The sequence below is a fragment of the Camelus dromedarius genome, chromosome 1, assembly GCF_036321535.1.
Source record: "Camelus dromedarius isolate mCamDro1 chromosome 1, mCamDro1.pat, whole genome shotgun sequence".
NCBI lineage: Eukaryota > Metazoa > Chordata > Mammalia > Artiodactyla > Camelidae > Camelus > Camelus dromedarius.
Genome location: NC_087436.1, coordinates 69,100,099 through 69,122,269, shown reverse-complemented (window position 1 = coordinate 69,122,269; position 22,171 = coordinate 69,100,099). Strand labels below are relative to the sequence as shown.

The following is a 22,171-nucleotide window of genomic DNA, read 5'->3' as shown; positions in this document are numbered from 1 at the left end:
GTCCAGAAGTAATCTTCCGAACAGTGTTGATTTCTAGGAAAGGAGGAAGGAATAGAACTGAGAAGGGGTACAAGGACTAAACTTTCATCAGATATGCTTTGTTTATTTAAGACAAGAAAGACCTGAAAGACATGGCAAAGCAATGACATTAGTGAGTACATGAGGGTTACCTTATTCTCTTCAACATCTTTTAAAAATTTCATTTTTTAAAATTACGCATGAATTTTAGGCAAATTTCTAGTGCTCATCATTGCATCAGGTAATTGTGTTTAAAATAGTTGGTCACAGCAGAAAAGAAACTGACCCTCCTATAGTCTTTGTCTCTGGGCTTTCTCCACTAGGGGGCCTTGTTTCTGCTCATTCTGAAGAGCTTGATGCAGATTTAAGAAAATTTCCTATTCCTAAACCAAGTGTGTGTAGGTGAGAGGACAGCCTGGGACCGGACTCTGTATCCTTTATTGAAATACTTATCTGGACCTCCAGATGCATAAAGCTTAGCTTGCCTGCACATTCCAGCCTCTCTTCTTGTTTCTGCCTGGGTGCCTCCGTAAGCTAATGTGTAAGAATGTGGCAGGACCTGATTTGCTGTTCCTGACTATCCTTCTCCGTCTTCACCCATGCCTAGTAAGGATTAGGTGTTTTTATAAAATAACACACTAATAGGTTTAGCATAATAGAATACAGTATTAGGAGAGCTACAAACTTTCAGTTATACTATGATTAAGTTCTAGGATCTAATGAAAGCACAGTGACTAGTTAATAGTGTTGTACTGTTTACTTGCTTGAGATTTGCTTAGAGGGCAGATTGTAAGTGTTCTCACCACACACACACACAAAAATGGTAACTATAACTATGTGAAGTGACAGATGTGTATATTACCTTGATTGTGGTAATCATGTCACAATTTACACATGTAATGTACACCTTAAATATGTACAATGTTCATTTGTCAATCAGAACTGGGGAAAAAATAAAGTTAAAAAAGAGGAGAGGAATTGTTCATACTGTAGCTGCTCCACTTTGGAAAACATCTGTGAAGGACGTAGGCCTTTCAAGGGTCTTTCTGGGCTGACCAAGAAAAAGAGGCCACAGGACTTGAAATCCTAAGGAGAACAGAGGACTGAAATAGAAGGTCTGCAGAAACCCCTAGAGAAGGGAACTTCCTGAAGTCACTTGAAATAGATTTAAAAAGACTTAAAGATACCTTGATGGGAATCACTAAAAAATATTTAAATATGGAGGAAGATACAGCTCAGGGTAGAGCACATGCTTAGCATGCACGAGGTCCTGGATTCAATCCCCAGAACTCCCATTAAAAAAAAAAAAAGTATGAAAATATGTATTTGAAAAAAATATTTAAATTTGTATTCTGCACCACCTTCTGGCATCTGACTCAGTTCACATTTGGCTCCTAGCAAGACTGGGTCCTTTTTGGTATCAGACTTGCCTGAAGCTCTTCCAGAACTTCCCAAACATAAGGAAAAGTTACATTAAATATGCCACAGTAAACATTGCTGAACTCTTGAGTGTAACACAGCAGAGGCCTTGATGTAGCACTGAACTCCTGCCTGAACAATTTAGTATATTATGTACTCTTAAAATAACTAACCTTGACTAGCACGTTTACTTAGAACTTCCTTTCCACATATACTATCTCATTTAAACTTCACAACCAACTTGTGAGTTAGATTCAACAAACGTTATAACAGCAGTTATATTTTCAATTGAAAAAAATCAATAAAAATCTAAATATCTAGATATTGCAGGGTATTTTAAAATTTGGAAGTGTAATAATCTTTTGATTTGAAACCAGGTACCTGAACATTTTCTTCTGCACTAAGATGTCAACGTCAAGTTTTCATTTAGCTTTTACATGTACCACAGAAGGCAGCCTTGCATGCATTCTTTAATAGGAATTCTATTGGTTTAAGTCTTTTAATAGGAAACAGATTTTCAAAATATAAGTACTTCCAAAAAAAGAAAAGAATTCTGCTCAGCTTAAAAAATAATTATCTACTCCTGGGATAGTTAAAGAATTCTGGAATTTCGAAGTTGCTCTGCTTACTTTTTAACAACATTGATAGATGACATTTACTGAGCACTGCCAAGTCTGCTCTGAATGCTGCCTGTGTTTTACTTCACTTAATCCATCTAATAACCCCATGAGACATTACTGTCATCTTTATTTTATTGAAGAGGTAAGTTTCTTTTGAGTAAATGCTTAGTCTTTCAGAGTTTTTCTTTCCTCTTCTTCTCTTTTCTTGGTAGCATCTTGGTACAGGGGTGTGCTGGGTCTCTCTGGCTGCCCTGACCCATTTTTCTTACACTCTACCCTGCTCCGTACTTTAAAAAGCTGACCTATGGAGACTGCTCAGTTGGTTCCTTTCCTTGGTTTTGGCTGAGTGCAGACAAGGGAAGGCACACACAGAAGATCTGAGAGTAGGAAGATAGTAAGAGTTGAATTACTTAGTTTCATGACTCCCTCCATGCAGGGTTACCAGAGGTTGGCTCTGTACTTCTATTCATAGCAGTCAACAGTACCTATACAGCTATCCTATGTCGGTTCTAGTAACTTCAACTTTAATTTGTTCGTTCTGCCTTAGGGTATTACTCTGGACTGAACTATGTCTCCCCAAAACTCGTATGTTGAAGCCCTAACTCCCAATGTCTAACTGTATTGGAGACAAGTCCTGTAGAACCCAGGGGAAGTCCACGAAAACCAGGACAGAGCTGCTCCAGTGTCATTCTTAGTCTCCTGCTGGTCTGGGGGGACTGTAATAGGAATCCAGGCTGGCAGACTTGGAACAAATTGAGAAGAAGGATTCTACAAGATCAGTAGCAAGTGCTGTGAAAGGCATAAGACTGAAAGGTCAAGGGAACCTGAGGCACTAAGAGATTCTGGTGACCTGCTTAGGGCTAGCCCAGTGAAGAAGAAAAACCTAGAAACTCATACTTCCACAGTTAAGTCTGTTAAGCAGGAAGAACCCAGGGTTTAAAACCAGCTCAGAGGTTGCCCAGGTCTGAGGAGTCCAAGGAATGTACCTGATGGTGCTCTACCCTCTGATCCTTTAAAGAGTGCTGCGTTTGTTCCCTTCCTCCCTTTTGAATGGGTACCAACTTAGTTCTCTTTAGCAGCTGGAAGACATTCCTCCTAAACTTTTCTCTACTTGCTCTAAGAAAGCACCCCAAGGCAGTAGGACCTGGTTTCTTAGGTACTGGGGACAATCAGATCACTGCTTGGACTCTGCTTAGAGTAGGGATGGTAAGTAGCCTGCCTTCATGGCTTTCCCTTTCCCTCTCCCTTCTTATTCCCATGTCATACTGCTCTAGTTTTCCCAGAGTTTTACTAAGCCCACCTGCAGCTCCTGGCCATCTGGATGCTGTCCTCTGGATAGCCATAAAATACAATGGGGAGTGGAATCTGTTTGCCTCCCCTCCTCCACAGGATGTCATTGTGGGAATTAGGGAAGAGAAAGTGGCAAGCCAACCCTGTGTCTATCTCTACCTTCCACTCTTCCGTGTCTCTCATTCAAAAGGAGAGGAAGAGCCATTAAGGAATGGAGAAGACTCTGTGTTACTTACCCATTTCTGAATAAATATTTGTGACCCTTAAAAAATGGAGGAAGGATAGTCTCCCCAATATATGGTACTGGGAAAACTGGATATCCACATACAAAAAGAATAAATTAGACCCCTATCTTACACAATACACAAAAATCAACTCAAAATGGATTAAAGACTTGAATGGAAGGCCTGAGCCATAAAACTCCTAGGAGAAAACATAGGGGTAAGCTCCTTGACATTGGTCTTAGCAATGGTTTTTTGGATTTGGCAACAAAAACAAAAATAAAGAAATGGGACTATGTCAAACTAATAAAAGCTTCTGTACAGCAAAGGAAACTATCAATAAAATGCAAAGGTAACCTATGGAATGGAAGAATCATAACTCTGATAAGGGGTTAATACTAAAAATAAATTTAAAACACACAAAAGTCAACATCAAAAAATTAAAACATTCCAATTAAAAGTGGACAGAGGAACTGAACAGACATTTTTCCAAAAGAAGATACACAAACAGCCAACAGTTACGTGAAAAATTGCTCAATGTCACTATCATCAGGGAAAAGCAAGTCAAAACCACAATGATGTATCAGCTCAAATCTATTAGAATGGCTACTATCAAAGAAACAAGAAATAGCATGTGTTAGAGAGGATATGGAGAAAAGGGAACTCTTGTGCACTGTTTAGTGGGAATGCAAATTGATGCAGCCATTATGAAAAACAGTATGGAGATTCCTCAAAAATCGAAAATATGATTGTGACTACCACATGATTCAGCAATTCCACTTCTGGGTATTTACCTGTAGGAAACAAAAACACTGTCTTGAAAAGATATCTGCACCCCCATGTTCATTGCAATATTATTTATAATAGCCAAAACCCGGAAACAACCTCAATGTCCAGCAATGGAGGAATGGACAAAGAAAATATGATATAAAAAAGAAGGAAGTCTTGCCATTTGTGGCAACATGAATGGACCTTGAGGGCATTATGCTAAGTGAAGTAAGTCAGACAAAGAAAGATGAATACCTTATGATCTCACTTATATGTGGAATCTAATTGAAACAAACAAACCCAAAACCAAAACCAAATAAACCAAGCTCATGGATATGAGGTGGGTGGGTGGGTGGCTGGGGAGTGGGCAAAACTGGTGAAGGGGGTCAAAACGTACAAAATTCCAGTCATAAAATGAATAAGCCATGGGGATGTAAGGTACAGCAAGGTGACTATAATTAATACTACTGTATTGGATATTTGAAAGGTGCTAAGAGAGTAAAGCTTAAAAGTTTTTATCACAAGAAAAAAAATTGTAACTACATGTGGTGGTGGATATTAACTCAACTTATTGTGACAATTGTTTCACAATATATACATATACCAAATCATTATGTTGTACACCTAAAACTAATACAATGTTATATGTCAATTATATCTCAATTTTAAAAAAATAGTAAGGTAGGCAGAAATGGAGAGACACACAAAGAGAAACCAGAGTCCATGAATTTTAAAAAGCCATAGAGTCAGAGTAGAAGACTAAAATGCTGTTAGTGGCACAATGGGTGATCAAAAATGAATCAAAGCTAACTCACCATAATGATGGCTTGATGAAGGGGAAAGAAATAAGGAATTCCTACTTCTAAGAGGCATTTGCTAGCATTGTTATTAAGTCAGTAAAACTTCTGAAACAATTGGAGCTCCTTTTACATCATAAATTATTTTCCAGTTGTTTATTTTTCACAGCATTTGCTTAAAATGTGAATTAGGTACCTTACTGCTCCCTACAAGGAGTCCAACATGCTTCCCAACTGTGAATTTTTCTTTCTACTTTTTTTAATAGAATTTAATTTTAATCAATGTTCCATAGTATGTACACCTTGTATAAAGGAAAACTATGTATGTATTTATTTATTTTTGTCTTTTTAAGGTATCACCCAACCTGCTCTATAGTCCCCTGACACTTGCTGTTCTCGTTGTGGTTACTTGTGTACCTGGCTATCCAAACTATTATCTAGCTTTCCAAACTCACAGTCATCTCTTAGCAGTAACTCATCCTTAAAATAGCCTTCCTATTTTTTGAACCAAAATTGGGATACATATAATTTGAGTGCCCACCATCTGCCACACATGGTGGGGTGTCGCTGCAGGACCTTGCTTCAGACATGTAAGATCCCCTATCTATTAAACTATTGATGTCTCTGTCACTGACTCTGGGCTCTTTCTTCAGTCTTGAGGCTGGGCAAGTACAGGGCTTACAGGCCTGTGGGGTGTAGCCCAACAGAAGGTTTCTCAAAAAACTAAAAACGGAACTACTATATGGCCCAGCAATTCTACACCTGATATATATCCCCCAAAACCCAAAAATACTAATTTGAAAAGATACATGCACCTCAATGTTCATAGCAGCATTATTTACAATTGCCAAGATATGGAAGTAACTTAAGTATCCATCAACAGATGAACGGATAAAGAAGATGTGATATATATATATATATATACTACTCAGCCATAAAAAAGAATGAAATGTCACCATTTGCAACAAAATGGATGGACTTGGAAGGTATTATGCTAATTGAAATAAGTCAGACAGAGAAAGACATATACTGTATGATATCACTTATATGTGGAATCTAAAAAATAAAGCAAATATATAACAAAAGGAAACAGACTCACAGATCTAGGGAAAAAACTAGTGGTTCCCAGTGGGAAGAGGGAAGGGCAAGATGGGGATAGGGGATTAAGAGGTACAAACAATTATGTATAACAAAATAAGCTGCAAGGATACAACACAGGGAATATAGCAATATTTTATAATATTAAGCTATAAATATATAAGCTATACATATAGTTTATATATATTAAGCAGTATGTTATAATAGGCAATATTTTATAGTAACTATAAATGGAGTATAACCTTTAAAAATTGTAAATCATTAGATCGTACACCTATAACATATGATATTGTACATCAACTCTACTTCAATTTAAAAAAATAAATAATTAAAAAGTTGTACTGTTATCAATTGTGTTATAGCTTGTTTGAAGAAACTTACCTTCTAGTACAGTATAAGTAGTAGATAGTGGAGTAAACGGTATTTTGACTCCTTTAATTGCTGGTGAGCTGGTAGATATTTAACAACCAGCTCTCCAGAAGGAAAAACCTTCTTTGTAGTGTTTGCCAATTTCTGTAATATAAATACTCCCATCGTGACCTATTTGAAGCTACCAATGTGATATCACATCACTGAACAGAGTTGAGAAGTACGTGGTAACACACAATTAAATAGTATTTTTATCATACAGGTGCAATAGATGTAAATAACCTCAAGAACATAGATAATATTACAACTTAGTTGAAATAATTAGGAAGTGGTGAGTTTTGATATGTTTTACTTTATTTTTAATATAGTTGACTTAACTATACCTTTATATAATCTAATTTTTAATAATTCCTGTGTTTAACAACCAAGTTGCAAAATTTGTGAAAATCTAAGTTGGCTCTTACAAGCCATTATGAGCCAGTTCCAGCATACTACTGCCCTTAACTGCCCCTCAGACACACAGCTCTGAGTCGCCATATTTGTATAGTTACAGTCTCTCCTGGCCACAGCTGCTGAGAGCAATGTAGAATTTAGAAGTGAATTAAGACCGAGAATCATTTTCTTTGTGTGACTGAAGCTATAACTAACACGTGAATATTTGAAGCTAATCACTTTTTGACAATAATATGGACTGAGTAGCAGATAAGATTAATCTTTCAGTAAAGAATAAGAAATGCAGAGGGAAAAGCAGAAAAGGAAAACACACATCTTAGTTGTCTTACAGCATTCTAGTTTTTGGCTGCAGTTTTTTTCTGAGACATGATTGCATTTTATCCTTGGACTTGGGCAGATAACCTTACCTCTTGTTAAATGAATTAAACAAGGAGACCATCACACTGAGATGGCTCTAATGCCATGGCAACTGATGTAAGCAAACCAAAACCTAAGCCTGTAAATGCCTCAAGGTTATGAATCAAACCGCTAAGGACAGTCAACTAAGCTTTAAGCTATAGCCAGTCAAATATTTTCCTTTCTTTGTTTCTACGCTTTCTGTGTTTAAGTCTTTCCCCTGACTCTTGTCAGCAGAGTTCTCCTAACCACTTCCGGTTTAGCACTCTCCACTTTGAATCCATTTTTGCTCAAATAAACTCTTAAAATATTTAATATGCTTCAGTTTATCTTTACACACTGGTGACAATGCAAAATGGTACAGCCACTCTGGAAGGCAATTTCTTACAAAATTAAGCATACTCTTACTGGGATCCAGCAATTGCCCTTCTTGGTTTTTAACCAGAGGGGCTGAAAATTTATGCCCACAGAAAACCTGCACATAGATGTTCATAATAGCTTTATTCATAATTACCAAAATCTTAAAGCAACCAAGATATTCCTCAGCAGGTAAATAGATAAGTAAACTGTGGTACATTGAGACAACGGACTATCATTCGGCACTATAAAGAAATGAGCTACTAAACATGAAAAGACATGGAGGAATCTTAAATGCATCTTAGTAAGTGAAAGAAGCTAACCCAAAAAGGCTGTATACTGTATGATTCTGAATACATGACATTCTGGAAAAGAAAACTACGGAGACAGTAAAAAGATGAGTGGTTGTCGGGGGTTGAAGGTGGGGGAAGAATGAAAAGGGGGATCACAGAGTATTCTTAGGGCAGTGAAACTACTCTGCATGATACTATAATGATGGTTACATTACATTATACATTTGTCCAAACCCAAAGACTATACAACATCAAAGGTCTATTTAACATAAACTATGGGCTTTGGGTGATTATGATGTGTCAGTATAGTTTCACTGATTATAAGAAATGTACCACTCTGGTGGAGAATGCTGATAGTGGGAAAGGCTATGCTTCGGGGCAGGGGTTATATGGGAAATCTCTATACCTTCCTCTCAATTTTGCTGTGACCCTAAAACTACTCTAAAAAAATGAAGTCTTAAAATCATTAGGATACTTCTTATTTGGGTAAGTTTGGTTAAATTGTGCCAGACTTTCTAAAGCAGGTTTGAGGCCAAATTTCCAGGGACATTTTAGACATTTTGTGGGCTAAGTGGAACACAGATGTGCAGCCACTACCTTTGTGCATGTGTGTCTAGGACATGGACACAAGCTGTGCTCCTGTACATCAATGCTTCCACCTAAACTGGCTCATTTGACCAGAACAATCAGCTCACATGCCAGTGCAAGCAAAGAAAGGTGTAATAAAAAGAGGGAAAGAATGAAAGGCATTTAAAAGCTGAGCAGTTAAATTTACACCTAGTTAATAATTGTATTTGTTTTTCAAGGGCTACTTAGCCTTTTGGAGAAAGAAAAACAAGGCAGAAAACGGATTCAGCATTGGAATTGATCTGTGCAGTATTTCTGTAGGTAATCTTATCTATCTTCCTTATCTCCCTATTAATCCTTAATTTTATCCAAAACCTAAGTAGCTGGATCTGTTTCCTCAACTTACTCCCCTTCTTGCCTCCTCAGGTTTTTTTCCACAAGTATTTATTATACATCTACTGCATGACAGGCACTGCCCAAGACATTGTTTTTTGTGCCAAAACAAGGAGTTTGAACTTCATCCCCCAGATCGGGATTTCTCAAACTATAGTGTGTGTAAGATTCATAAGGAAAACTTATTGAAAATACAGATTCCAGGTATTGAACCCAGAAATCTGATTCAGGGCTTGTTTAAGTCTGGGAACCTGCCATATTAACAGGCATCTTAAATGACTGAAGTGATTGGATTTACATTTGAATATAATAACTCTATCAACTTCTCTATGCATCTTGTAATTTGGTTTGTGATGAGCCTGCCTCTGGAAATTTTTATCTCTCTTTAGGAACTCTTGGATCAGGCTCTCTGATCTAATTGTGACTCTGCCACTTAGGAGCTATTGGTCAAATTAACCTCTTCCTAGTCTGCCTCTTAATCTGCAGGTATGTGGGTATCAGAATACCTGCTTCAGAGAGTTACTGCATGGATTTGTCAAGTAAAGCACGTGTGCCATCTGGCACATAGAAGTAGGTGCTTAAAAGATGGAAGTTTTATTGTTGCTGTTATTGGTAGTAGTTTTACCACAACTTCATTTCCTAGAGAGAAGAGGAGCAGGACATACAGTTTTAGCCACAATAAGTGGTTGGGCTTCTGGGGCATGACTAGACAGATGATTGCTTCAAAAGAAAGACGTGTTCTGCCTTCTTTCTGCCTATTCCTATTATTTAGAAATAAGGCTGAGATCATTATGTTAGCAATAATCATTTTATTTATTTTCCACGTATTTACTTATTAAATCCCAGAGTAGTGTGTTCTACCATTATTGCTGCTCTGAAATTTTCTTCTCATCGCTTAATTTAAAAGAACAGGGGCGAGAAGGGTGAGGTTATAGCTCAGTAGTAGAGCACCTGCTTAGCATGCACGAGGTCCTGGGTTCAATCTCCAGCGCCTCCATTAAAAAAATGAATAAATAAGTAAATAAACCTAGTTACCTAACCCCCCCCCAAAAAAAATAAAAGAACTAAAGTTAAACCTAGCCCAGAGAAGGAAATAACATCTGCTCTTGACAAGCATCTAAAAGATGTCATTAATCGAAATAAGGAATATAGAAGAAGAATCAGGATTGTAAAGAATGTAAGTTCAGTTTAGGTCAATTTCTTCACCACTTACATACACCTAGGGTCTTATATTCTTAAATGCTAAAATTTAATTGCATATATTATCTCATTGACTTCATAATCACCTTATGCAGAAGGTACATATGCAGAACATATAGGTGTGTTCTCAGGTTTACAAAACTTTTTAAGTGAAAATATGATGATTTAGCAGTCTTACGAAATGGAAGTAGGAAAAAAATCACTTAAAATTGATTGCTATTTCTCTCTTCTGTTAAAAGATAAACTGAGGCAAATTAAACATTTTGAGAGTTTATTTCAGCAAAAATCAATTCAAACTGTGCCTTGCCAAACTGGAAGCAGTTGGAAACACTGCACTCACAGGAACTGGGGGAAAGACTTACAGAGAAGACTGACTGCAAAATAAGGAAATTATCTACTGGCTATAGCTTAAGGCCTAACTGGCTGTTTAGGATTGGTTGATCTTGGTTTTTTTTTTTTTTTTTAATCAAAAAAAATTGAGATATAGTTGATGTAAAATAGTATATATGTTACAGGTATAAAATATAGTGATTCACAGTTTTTAAAGTTATTATAAAATATTGGCTCTATCCCCTGTGTTGTATAATATATCCTTGCAGCTTATTTTGTTATACATAATTGTTTGTACCTCTTAATCCCCTATCCCCATCTCGCTCCTCCCCCCTTCCCACTAGGAACCACTAGTTTTTTCCCTAGATCTGTGAGTCTGTTTCCTTTTTGTTATATTCACTAGTTTGTTTTATTTTTTAGATTCCACGTACAGGTGGTATCATACAGTATTTGTCTTTCTCTGTCTGACTTATTTCACTTAGCATAATATCTTCCAAGTCCATCCATGTTGTTGCAAATGGCAAACTTTTGTTATTTTTTATGGCTGAGCAGTATTCCCATGTACCTGTCTATCTATCTATACACAGCACATCATCTTTACCCATTCATCTGTTGATGGACACTTAAGTTGATCCATATCTTGGCAATTGTAAGTAATGCTGCTATGAACATTGAGATGCATGTATCTTTTCAAATTAGTGTTTCTGTGTTTTTTTTGGATATATACTAGGAGTGGAATTGCTGGGTCATATGGTAGTTCTATTTTTAGTTTTTTTGAGAAATTGTCATATTGTTTTCCACAGTGGCTTCACCAATTTACATTCCCACCAACAGTGTATGAGGTTCCTTTCCACATCCTCGCCAACATTTGTTATTTGTGGTCTGTTTGATGATAGCCATTCTGACAGGTATGAGATGATATCTCATTGTGGTTTTAATTTGCATTTCTCTCTTGATTAACAATGCTGAACATCTTTTTATGTGCCTGTTGGCCACTTTCACGTCATATACATGTCCTCTTTGGGAAAATGTCCATTCAGGTCTTCCGCCCATTTTTTAATCATGTGTGTGTGTGAGTGAGAGAGAGAGAGAGAGAGGGAGAGAGAGGGAGAGGGAGATGTTGAGTTGTATGAGCAGTTTATATATTTTGGATATTGGTTGTCCTTAGGTTTTCATTTGGTAACCTTGGTATTTATGGACTTAGGTTTTGGTTTGCTTATATAGGCTGACAGGGTATTTATAGCCACCTCAGTCTAATGGCCTCCTTGTTTAATTAATTTAACACAACTAAGGGAACAAGCAGAAAAATCACTAGATTAATTGTTCAGAAAAAAAACCAAAGTCACCCTCCCAACACCTTCCCTCTTTTCCCCAGAATTAGCTGAGCAATTGAAACCAGGAGGAATGCAGGAATTCTACCATTTATGTGGATTTGAGCCAAACTTGTTTGAATGACACAGGACAGACTACTTTAGTCGATAACTGGATTACACCTAAAAACAAATGCTTTCGAGGGAAACTGGGGAGCAGAGCAACAGAATTGCCGCTGAACTGAAAGGCAGATGGGAAATCTTTTAAAATGCTCTGTCTTAAAAAAATCACTTTTAACTTTCCCTACAACCACATTGAACTACTCACATGAATGCAATTATTTGCTCTTAAAGACACAGTCGTCCTTTAAGAAAACAGTTTTTGACATAAATGATTATTAAATTATACTCCAGTTTCATTAAATATTAACTTTGACAATGTGATTTTTAAATTGATGTGTCGTATTCACCTTATGGATGAGCTATTGGCTATGGTTCAGTTGCTCACGGTTCTGTCGCTCAAGCAGGAAGGATTTACTGCCGGGGTGTAGACGGCTTAAACTCTTTGTGATGGCAGGGCTAGGGCGCTTCTGGGACCGACTTCCACCCTCCAGAATCACACCGCCACACCTGCACTCCCGAAGCAGCACCGCCACTAGGAAGTCGTCAAACCGAGCGGCTGCGGCGGGCACAACAATACAGGCTCCGCCTGGGTTCGCAGCATCAAAACCAGCCGCTGTGGCGGGTCCTGTCCACGATCTCTTGACCCTGATTGGTGGAACCCAAACCCATCCGCCACCCTAACAGCGAGGACATCTGGGTAACGTAGTTTTTACTTTCCAACCTCAAAGGCACATAAAGAAAAGAAGTAGATGGGAATGGAAATAGCACATTGTATTATAATTCACCTAACCATTCCTTAAATTTTAGGTTTTTAGGTTCTTAAGTATTTTTCTCTATGATAAATAAATAAAATAAATTCATAGAAGTAGAATCTGAGTCAGATGGTACAAGTACTTTTCAAGTTTTTTACAATTATTGCAAAATTGCCCTTTTGAAAATTTATGTTTATACTCTTTTTAGCCATCCTTGTTCTATGTTGTCAATCATGATTAATGCATTTATTGTAGTTTTAAAAAGGAAAACGACACATCATTTAAAAACTTAGCATTTCTTTTGCTAGGAAGTTTGAACGTTTTAATTCTCACCATAGGGGAATTACAGTCAAGTCTTTAGACTATTCATTTCCCCAGCAGTAATGCAGTAATGCATTCACACATCTCAGATGATGGGAAACAACGTTTCTTTTGTTCATCCATTTGTTTTATTATTTTTCGTTATTACTAGTTAAATAACTTTAAGATCTAGTGACCTTACTATGTTCCTCTATTGGAAAACAATTCTCTTTAGGCTTTCAAGTAAATACCAAGAAAAATTTCTTCTTTCACTCTCTGCAAAATTCAACTAGTCTAATTTTAAGTTTAGTTTAAGCCTGTAGGCCTTAACTAAAATTAAGATTATGTAACTTGATGATGATGCAACCAGTTTAGTTTAGGTGCATATCCTAGACTTGAATTGTAAATGTTTGAATATTTATCAGTATGGTTTTATGAGGTTTGTGGGTTACATGTACATGGGTCCAGGCTCTGAACTTCTTGCCACTCACAGTAAGAGCCCTGTAAGGAAAGCAGCTCTGTGAGGAAGAGCTCTACAGCTCAGAGAGGTCTGAAAGGCCCAGGCTTTCAGCTGTCATTCCACTGGCTGGAATCCACTGATGAAGTCACTATCCTACTCTGATTTAATGCAGCTCGATGAATGCCCAGGGAACCCTCGGGCTGTCAGACAACGGTTCCCACATCTTTTTCTTCTATAGGAGCATGTACAGCATCCAGTCTCAAATGTTAAGAGAGTGACTGACTTTTGACTGTTCTTGGGGCTAAAGATCCTCTTTTTTATTCCCAGAATAAGCATAGGGAGATTTAGAGGAGGCATTAAGGACAAGGCTTGTTTTATTCATATTAGTGATTTAGAGAGGAAAGAACTTGTTTTAAGTTCACCTTTGAAACTAGAAACATTAATATTTGAACTCTGAAATATTGTTTACCAGATTAAGACAAGACCTCATACTTTATACTTAAGCAATTATCTTAAAAACCTGTGTTTACCACGAGACGATAAACTGTCATTACTCTCCACCTAGTGGCAAGATAGGTTAATTGAAAGCTAGAAATGTTCTGACACTTGAGTGCTAGATCCAAATATTTAAAAAGACAACAGTAAGTATTATAGCATCAAATGAATCTTACCACCATTTCATTAAATTTTGATATAAATAAAAACTCTATATACAATAGTCCATGATTGTAATTTGATGTATGAAGTCATCTAATTTGCAAGTGAAAACCCTTGCTGGATGATAATCAGAATGCTCATAAATGCAGGCCTTTTCTTGAAAATGCTTTTTCTTAATATCTTAAACATTTTATGACCTCAGAAATCTTACTGTTCTTAAGAAAATGCCAAATTATAGTTTAATTGTTGCAGGGAGAAGATTTAGAAGGTATGTTGCCAATCAATTTAGAGAAAATCACAAAATCAGAATTTGGTCACTGAGCAGGATATTTTTGGCACAAGAACTTTGCAAACTGGAGATATTAATCAAGATATGATGGTACATATAACTAGCAAAGGTAGCTTGTAGTCCCAAGTTAAGCTGATGTTCAACACTGAGCCTATATCGAGTAGTTACAGTGGGCATCTGTCTGTTCCAATGTGTTCAATATTCTGTTAAAATTAGTTGGTGTCCATGCCATCTGCTTATTCTATCATCTGGGTATTACTCTAAATCCTAGGGGACACAAGAAAAAAATAACAAAGTGGGAGGAACGCGAGTACTATGAAAAGAAAGTAAACAGAAATCTTTAGAGGATGCCAAATGAATGGACCAGACCAAATAAGAATTTTTAAAAAGCATAAGTAATAACCTTAGTGATCTAAAGGAGGAAATTGGAAACATGAATCAGAAAAATCAATTATGAAGGACCAACTGGAGATACTAAACATGAAAAATCTACCAGACAAAATTATGTAGTAAGTATTGTATCAGAAACACTTTACTACTCTTTTGTGGATACTTTTTCAGACTAAATACACTTGAAAAACAGATTAGTGAACTGTAAGATCAGGTCAATGAACATTCCCAGAGAAATTAGGAAGGGACAAAGTGATACTAAAAAACAGAGAAAAGAGAGACGTTAAGACACAGTGACACAATTTTGCAAAAGTAAAGAATGATATTAGTATCTAGATGGAAAGAGCACAGAGAAAGTGTTGAAACAGGAGAAATTTCAAGCTAACAGTTTTAATCTAATTCATTATATGTAAGGCCAAAATAAGTTACTGTAAGGTGCACAATGCCTCAGAAGGCTGACACACAAAGATTCTATTTGAAAACAGGGTGGGAGGAAGTGTTTGAGCAAGCAAAGCAATGAATCCAAGAGGTAACTAGGAGATGCAGAAGGTGTGGAAGAAGCAATGCTTTGCATTATGCTTGGATCAGAAGCTGCTGGAGCCGTTAATACAGATGGCTTCAGGGGGTGGCTAGACTGGACCGCTTCTGTTACCCCAGAGATTTCATAGAGTATACACAGGTGGGACACATGTCATTTGTATATGGGTATTTGTTGGAGGAACAAAGGCCATAAAAACCTTCCATGAATTTATTTACAAATTGTACATGTGAATATGCACTATTTCCTATAATCAGAGATAATGTTTAAAATATATGACATCTAATACAGCATGGGCACTGACCAATCAGAGCAGACATCAGTCAAAGGGCTGGAGCAGATTCTGGGAGGCTCCTGCTGTGCCCTTCACCTGGAGATTGCAAGTACATCTGAGGCAAACTGGGTCATGCGGGGGCCTTGGAGAGGCACGGGGGAAGGGCTCAGGGTAGCTTCCATTTACCAACAGATACCAGATTGTTCAGAATTTTAACACCTGGTATGGTCATGTATACTGGCAGAGTAGCAACATGTCTTCATGTTTGATTATGTCACACAATTTTCTAAAATACACTTATTTTTTTAAAACTAACCTTTGGTAGATGTTATACTCCTAAGAGATGAAGACAGTGTCTGTAGTAAAATGATTTGGCATATTGGAGAGCCTTATCTTCTTTACAATGCAAATCAGAAAAAATAAATAGGGGATATTAACTTATAATAAAGAAGAGAGAGTAATCATATAATCTTAATCAAGACATTTTCCTGACAAGTCAGCTTGCATGGGTTTTCATTAAGCTTACTGGATTATAAATATCATGTCCCATTTTCTTTCCTATTTTTAAAGGAATTTTAAAACATGAAACCTGTTAAAGTTGAAAACAAAAACAAAAACAAAAAACCCTTAAGGATGGTTTCCTCTCATTGCAGACCTAAACCAAACTGCAGGCTGTTGCCAAGCCCAGTAGACCTCAGCAGAGCCCACAACTTCCCGCAGACCAGTCTGCACACTCATGAGTGAGAAATAAACGTTTGTTCTTATGTCATTGAGTTGTTCAGTTGTTTGTTACATAGCAAAAGACATTCCTTTGTCACTTACTCATTTATTCCTCACTCATTCACTATATATTGAACATCTGTGTGCTAGATATTGCTATAAAAACCCAATGCTGGTTTTTCTTTTAAAAAATTGATTAGGCAAGTTTCTGATCAAACTAATCAGGAAAAAGAAAAGAAGATGCACTAAATAACAGGACTTGTGAAGTTTCCATTCTGCTGTTGAGACAGAAAAAACACAAACAGGGAAACCCAAATGGCTAAAAAGCAAATGAAGAGTAATTTACCTTTACAAGTAATCAGAGAAATGCAAATTAAAACATCAATTAGAAAGTCTGATAATTTCAAGTAGAGGTGTGGATGTTGGGAAATAGGAAATCTCCTATAAGGCTTAAGAGAAGGTAAACTGGTGCAACCATTCCAGAGGGCAACCTGCAAGTACTTGGTACATTAACTCTTCTTATACTCTCTATAGGATGTAGCAGTTACATCCTAGTCTCTTGCACTTGTCCCTAAGAATATTTTTTACAGCACTGGTTATGGTAATAAGAATGGGGGAAGCTGAAATGTCCATCAGGAGAGGAATGAGAAGTAAAGTGAGAGATAGACACATAATAAAGTTATATGCAGTAATCAGAATGTTCTAGATTAATATATAGCTAGATGGATCTTAAAATATCATGGCAAGGGAAAAAAAAGAAACAATATGAGATTTTTAAATTTTTTTCTATTATTATTATTTTTTAATGGAAGTACTGGGGATTGAACCCAGGACTTCGTGCATGCTAAGCATGTCCTCTACCACTGAGCTATGCCCATCCCCAACCCAAAATATGAGATTTATAAAAGAATATCTTTCAAGGAGATTAAATGCAGACACCTAGAAAGCAACACTATACTTATTTTTAAGGATACATGGGTATCTAAATAAATATAGAGATGACAGACTGGAAAAGCCTGTATTTTAATATATAATAAATTAATATTTTATTAATATTACATTTAGTATATAATAATATTTGTACACGAGTTGAAGAGAGATAAAGATGGTGGATGAATGGAAAAAATACTGAATGAGAGTAGAAAAAAAGGCATTCAAAAGGCTGATAAAGTACAGTGAAATATAGAGTGTGATTAACTCAATTTTGTGCACTTGATTGTTTAAAAATAATAATGCATAGTAGAACAGGGAGTGTGGGGTCTGAAGTAATTTGAGAGCATATGAAAGTCAGTGCTATCTGGGGATGAGCATGTTGAATTCTCAGGCTTCTGATGATCCCCTGCTCTTATATCCTTTCTGGGATAAGAGGAAGATAATAAATATCATAGCAGTTATATTTTAATTGTTTCAGTTTGGCAAATGATAATAACAAGATAAGCTGTAAAGCTTTACCTGACACATATATTTATACTAGTAAACATAAATGTAGGAAGTATATTTTAAAAGAAAATAATGCACTATGTTCATCAAAACCTTCACTTTTCTATGTGATAAATATGGTGATTTTTTTTAATAGTGGAATTTCTTTTGTCATTATCTTGTTAATTGGTATAATGTGAGGCTTAAATTGCATTCACAGATTTTAGTGTGTTATCATTAGAAAGTACTTCAATTGAAGCTATCATTTTACCTTTCTTTCATTATTATTCATGACCTTGAATGAGGATTATCTTTGGAACTCAGAGCCTCTCAAAATTATTTGTCTTTGCACTTACCCTCTGCTCTATATTCTTATTTTCTCCCTTCCTTTGAACAATCACAAAAGAGAAAGTAGGCAATGGAGTATACAGCACAGTCTTAATAGTCTTAACTGTGAATATTAAGAGGATATTATATCTCCATGTAGAACATTTAATTCTATTCAGTGTGTTTTAACATCACTGTTGGCTCCTTAATTGATCATGTAGTGAATACATGTCATGTGGAAAAATGCCAACTTTACATCTTAGGTAATCTGAACAATATCTTTCTTTGGCTGCTGATTAAAGTGCTTCAAAAAGTTTAAAAAGAAGAGTGTTTTTTAGGGTGAGGAAGGATAGACATTACCATGTGAGAAAGAAAAAGCTTATTACATCACTCAGAGTTGATGATTACAATTCAGCTGTCATCTGTTTTTTTCTTGTTCATCTTCTAATTAGAGAAGGAATAGGTTCAGAAAGATTACCTAAGGAAACCGATTATTAACTAAACTGGTTTATATTCACTCTGTAAATTGATAGTGATGCCACTTTCCTCTTTTATTTTCATCATGATTATGCTTATTATTTTCTGATTATTTCATGTGAATTTTTATACATACTGCATTTCAAAGTGATTTTGCAGTTGCAGAAATGACTATTTTGAAATTTGAAGACAGATGAACAAGCTAACCCTTTGGGATCTAGTTGTGTTGGAACTAGAAAGTCCTGCTTCTTTTTCTTAGTATTTGCCTGCTGGTTGCGATTGTTGTTACCTGTTTCTCATTATTTGTTCCCCAAGGAAGTAAGATTTGTGAGTCAGTGGTTCCTCCACTTCTGATTTTGATCCATCCCTCTGGGACAGGCTAAGTCACAAACTCCCTGGTTCATTGCCACGATAAGCAGCGTGACTAAGTACGACCTACAATACTTTCTTTCAGAAGATCAATCATTCAACTCACTGAATGTTAATTACTAATTTAACCCTGGAGAGGGGCTTTTCCTTTGTGTAGGAAGAAATACTCTTCAGAGATCCACAGTTCTTTTATACCATAATGTAGGAAAAGTAATATATTCTTTTACGAAACATCTGAAATTCCAAAGTCTCTCTTTATGATAGAAAACAAATAACATTAGTTTTTATTTTGTTTACTATTTATTTTCCTACCATTGTTTGACATGCCTCTACATGAATACAGGTGGTCCTTCTGGTAGACCAGGAACTGTAGTTTCAGTAGTTAATGAGAAATCACAGAAACTCATCCATATATATTGTATTTTTGTAATTTTGGAGTTGCTATCTGCTAATCCTCATCAAAATCTATTAGTTAAAAATGATATTGTGCATGTGAGGTCAGATATCTAGGCTCCTAGATAGAGTCAGATGATGTTGAAAATAGAAGGACACTTGGGCATAGATCTGAATAAAACTAATATATCTTAAGAATCTATTAATATAATCTTGATATTAAAATTATTGCAGTAATATTAGTATCTTCAATTTCTGAGGTCTTTCCAATTCATAAAGTACTTTCTTGTACACCTTTTTAGAGGCAGGAACTATTTCATTGACTTCTATCCCTTGAACCCAGAAATTGCCAGGCATAGCTCAGTAAGTGTCTAAAGTAAATATTTGTCTTTTGTTGTTCTTTTTGCTCAGAGCACAAACTCCCTTCCTATATTTGGGGAATTCTTAATCATAAGTATCCCTGACAGAAGCCTCAAAGGCCGTACACTAGGTATCCCATCTTCCTTTTCAGCAAGTGCACAGGAACATGACCTGGGCTCAACCAGTCAGCTGCACCCACTCGACTTTGTGTTGGGAGCTAGTGGAGAATCTCTTCTACTTGTGGTAACAGTGTGTGACTAACGCCTGCTGCAGAGCTCCAGTGGAAATAGAACAAGGGTGGCATACGATGTCCATGCCAGAGGTGAGCGGCTGCACAAGTGGGTGGGCTGCCCTGTGGGGAAGAGCAAGGCTGGGACCTACCTGCCTCTGTGTCCCTGACTATGCCCTGCCTGCAGATGGCGCTAGAGCTGCAGTCCATGCAAGAGGAGCTGCAAAGGTGCAGGAGGACCCTGAGGAGGCCTTAAGAGGAGCCCTCATCAACCTGGAAGGGGCCCATGAACAAATGAGCCTCTACCACCATCCACCACTGCCCAGAGCAGGTACCTGATCCCAGTACACTCTGGCCTTTCTGGGCCTCTGATAACCCCATGCCTTATATGGGCGATAATTATCTGCAACCAGACCCTGGGTCCCTCTGACCTCCTTGGTTTCGGGATTAGGAGCCCCCACTCCCTCCCGGGTCCAGGAGCTCCCAGCTTGCTGAGGAGCCAGTCCCCTCTGACCTGCTCTCTGCCTCTCTCAACCGTAGGGCCCTGGAACTGTCCCTGGAGATCCGCTGAGTCTCTCTGAAGCAGGACTCCCTTGCTCAGGAGCTGCTTGGCAGAATCCAACAGCATCCAGAATTCGCCAGTAGTAGGAAAAGTCCCCTTGTAACTGAGCAGTACCCTAGGGGACCTTCCCAAGAACAGACCCCCTCCTCCCCTCCATGTCTTCTGCCTACCACTTGTTTGTAGAAAAACTTCAGCTTCCTAGCCTTCCCCAAGTTCCAAACAATAAATTTAATCAGAGAAATGAGAAAATGCAGAAACAAAGGAAAATAGTCAAGCGAGGCAAGTTATTACTAGTTTAGCCATTAAACAAAATCAAGGACCTTTACTTCCTCCTCAAGGGATATAGATAACATTCTGAGCCATATCCTTTGAGCTGTTTTGCAGATACTGAAACACTCACCAGATGGAAGAAATTAACTGTGTGCTGCCCACAGGCACACAGACCCCAGACCAGTTGGAACCAGAAAAACTAGCTGACCAGAGATTTATGGCTCAGGTCATGTTGCAACTGCAAGCAATACATGATGGCTACTTGGAATGGCATGATGGAGACAATCGTCTCTGAAAATAGAAGATTAACCCCCACCCTAGCACATAGCCCTTTCCTCTTTCCCTATATAATCTCTCAGTAAAGAGGGAGTGGGGAATTGGTTCTTTGTGATGTAAGTCCACCTTATCCCCAGGATCTCCAGCTTCCTCAATAAAGTTATCTTTCTTTTTACCCAAAACATGTCTCTCGGTACTGGATTCTTGAGTGAATTCAGTAACACCTTCATGACTCTAGATCCATGGTTTCAGTTCTGGTCCTGGATGCTGCCTGCTATCTTTTGTACTTTCCTTTTTTCAGAATGTGGTTCCCTAGCTTTGCTGGCAATTCTCTTAGCTATATAAAATTCTTGTAATAAATTACTTTTCTATCTAAATTAGAGTTGGCTTCTGTTGTACTTGCCTTAATAATTCTGACCAATAAAATATAGAATTGAATTTCATGTCTCTATAACCTTATAATGATAGATTTTTAGGAATACTGTTTATGTATCAGAAAACAAAGATTAAGAGATACCACTTGACTTAACTAAGATCAAACATTTATTATGAACTGAGAGCCAGGATTTACATATAACCACTCTGATTCTAAGTCTGGGGCTCTTTCTCCCTTGCAGAGCGTGGCGGAGATTGGCTACAGGCTGAACATTACTTTTTCATTTCACAAAGCACACAGGAAACGTACTTGACAGTCTCTTTTGTCATTCATTTGGGACCATATGACTGGTTTTTAACAATGGGTGAAGGTGATGTTTGCCACCTTCAGAGCTAGCCACTAAAATGCCTCCTCAATTTTGTTCATACTTTCTGTCTGAGTGGCTGGAAGTGAAATGTAAGACTGACTTACTATGGAAGGAATCCAAATCTCTGAGTCATCATTCGGAGTAGAGTCACCTGGGAGAGCTGCCTGGGCCACATCATGAACTGGAGACAAATTTTTGTTGTATTAATCCCTCTGATTTGAGGGTTCATAGTTAAAGCAGCTAGTGATTTTTACTCCTGTTAATTGAAATTGGTAACAGAGGTGAGGTACTGCCGTAACGAAAATCTAAAATATGTGGCACTGCATCAGCTATTGGCTAAAGAT

At 37.3% G+C, this 22,171-nt stretch overlaps 1 protein-coding gene and 1 long non-coding RNA gene across 3 annotated transcripts in view; one reads left to right on the top strand and one right to left on the bottom strand.

Moving 5' to 3' along the window:
• Positions 1-12,391, bottom strand: part of YTHDC1 (YTH N6-methyladenosine RNA binding protein C1) — a 52,423-nt gene extending 40,032 nt beyond the window's left edge. The window contains exon 1 of the mRNA XM_064485108.1: positions 12,370-12,391. The gene's annotated coding sequence lies outside the window, so the exon portion shown is untranslated. The remainder of the gene's footprint in view (positions 1-12,369) is intronic.
• LOC135321152 (uncharacterized) lies at positions 8,923-21,460 on the top strand. 2 transcript variants are annotated; one of them, XR_010380667.1, is made up of 4 exons: positions 8,923-8,983; positions 19,899-20,069; positions 20,164-20,307; positions 20,517-21,460. It is a non-coding gene; the product is annotated as an uncharacterized LOC135321152 (long non-coding RNA). The 2 variants fall into 2 exon arrangements; XR_010380669.1 differs by having other exon boundaries at positions 8,923-8,987.
• The last annotated feature ends 711 nt before the right edge of the window (positions 21,461-22,171 follow it).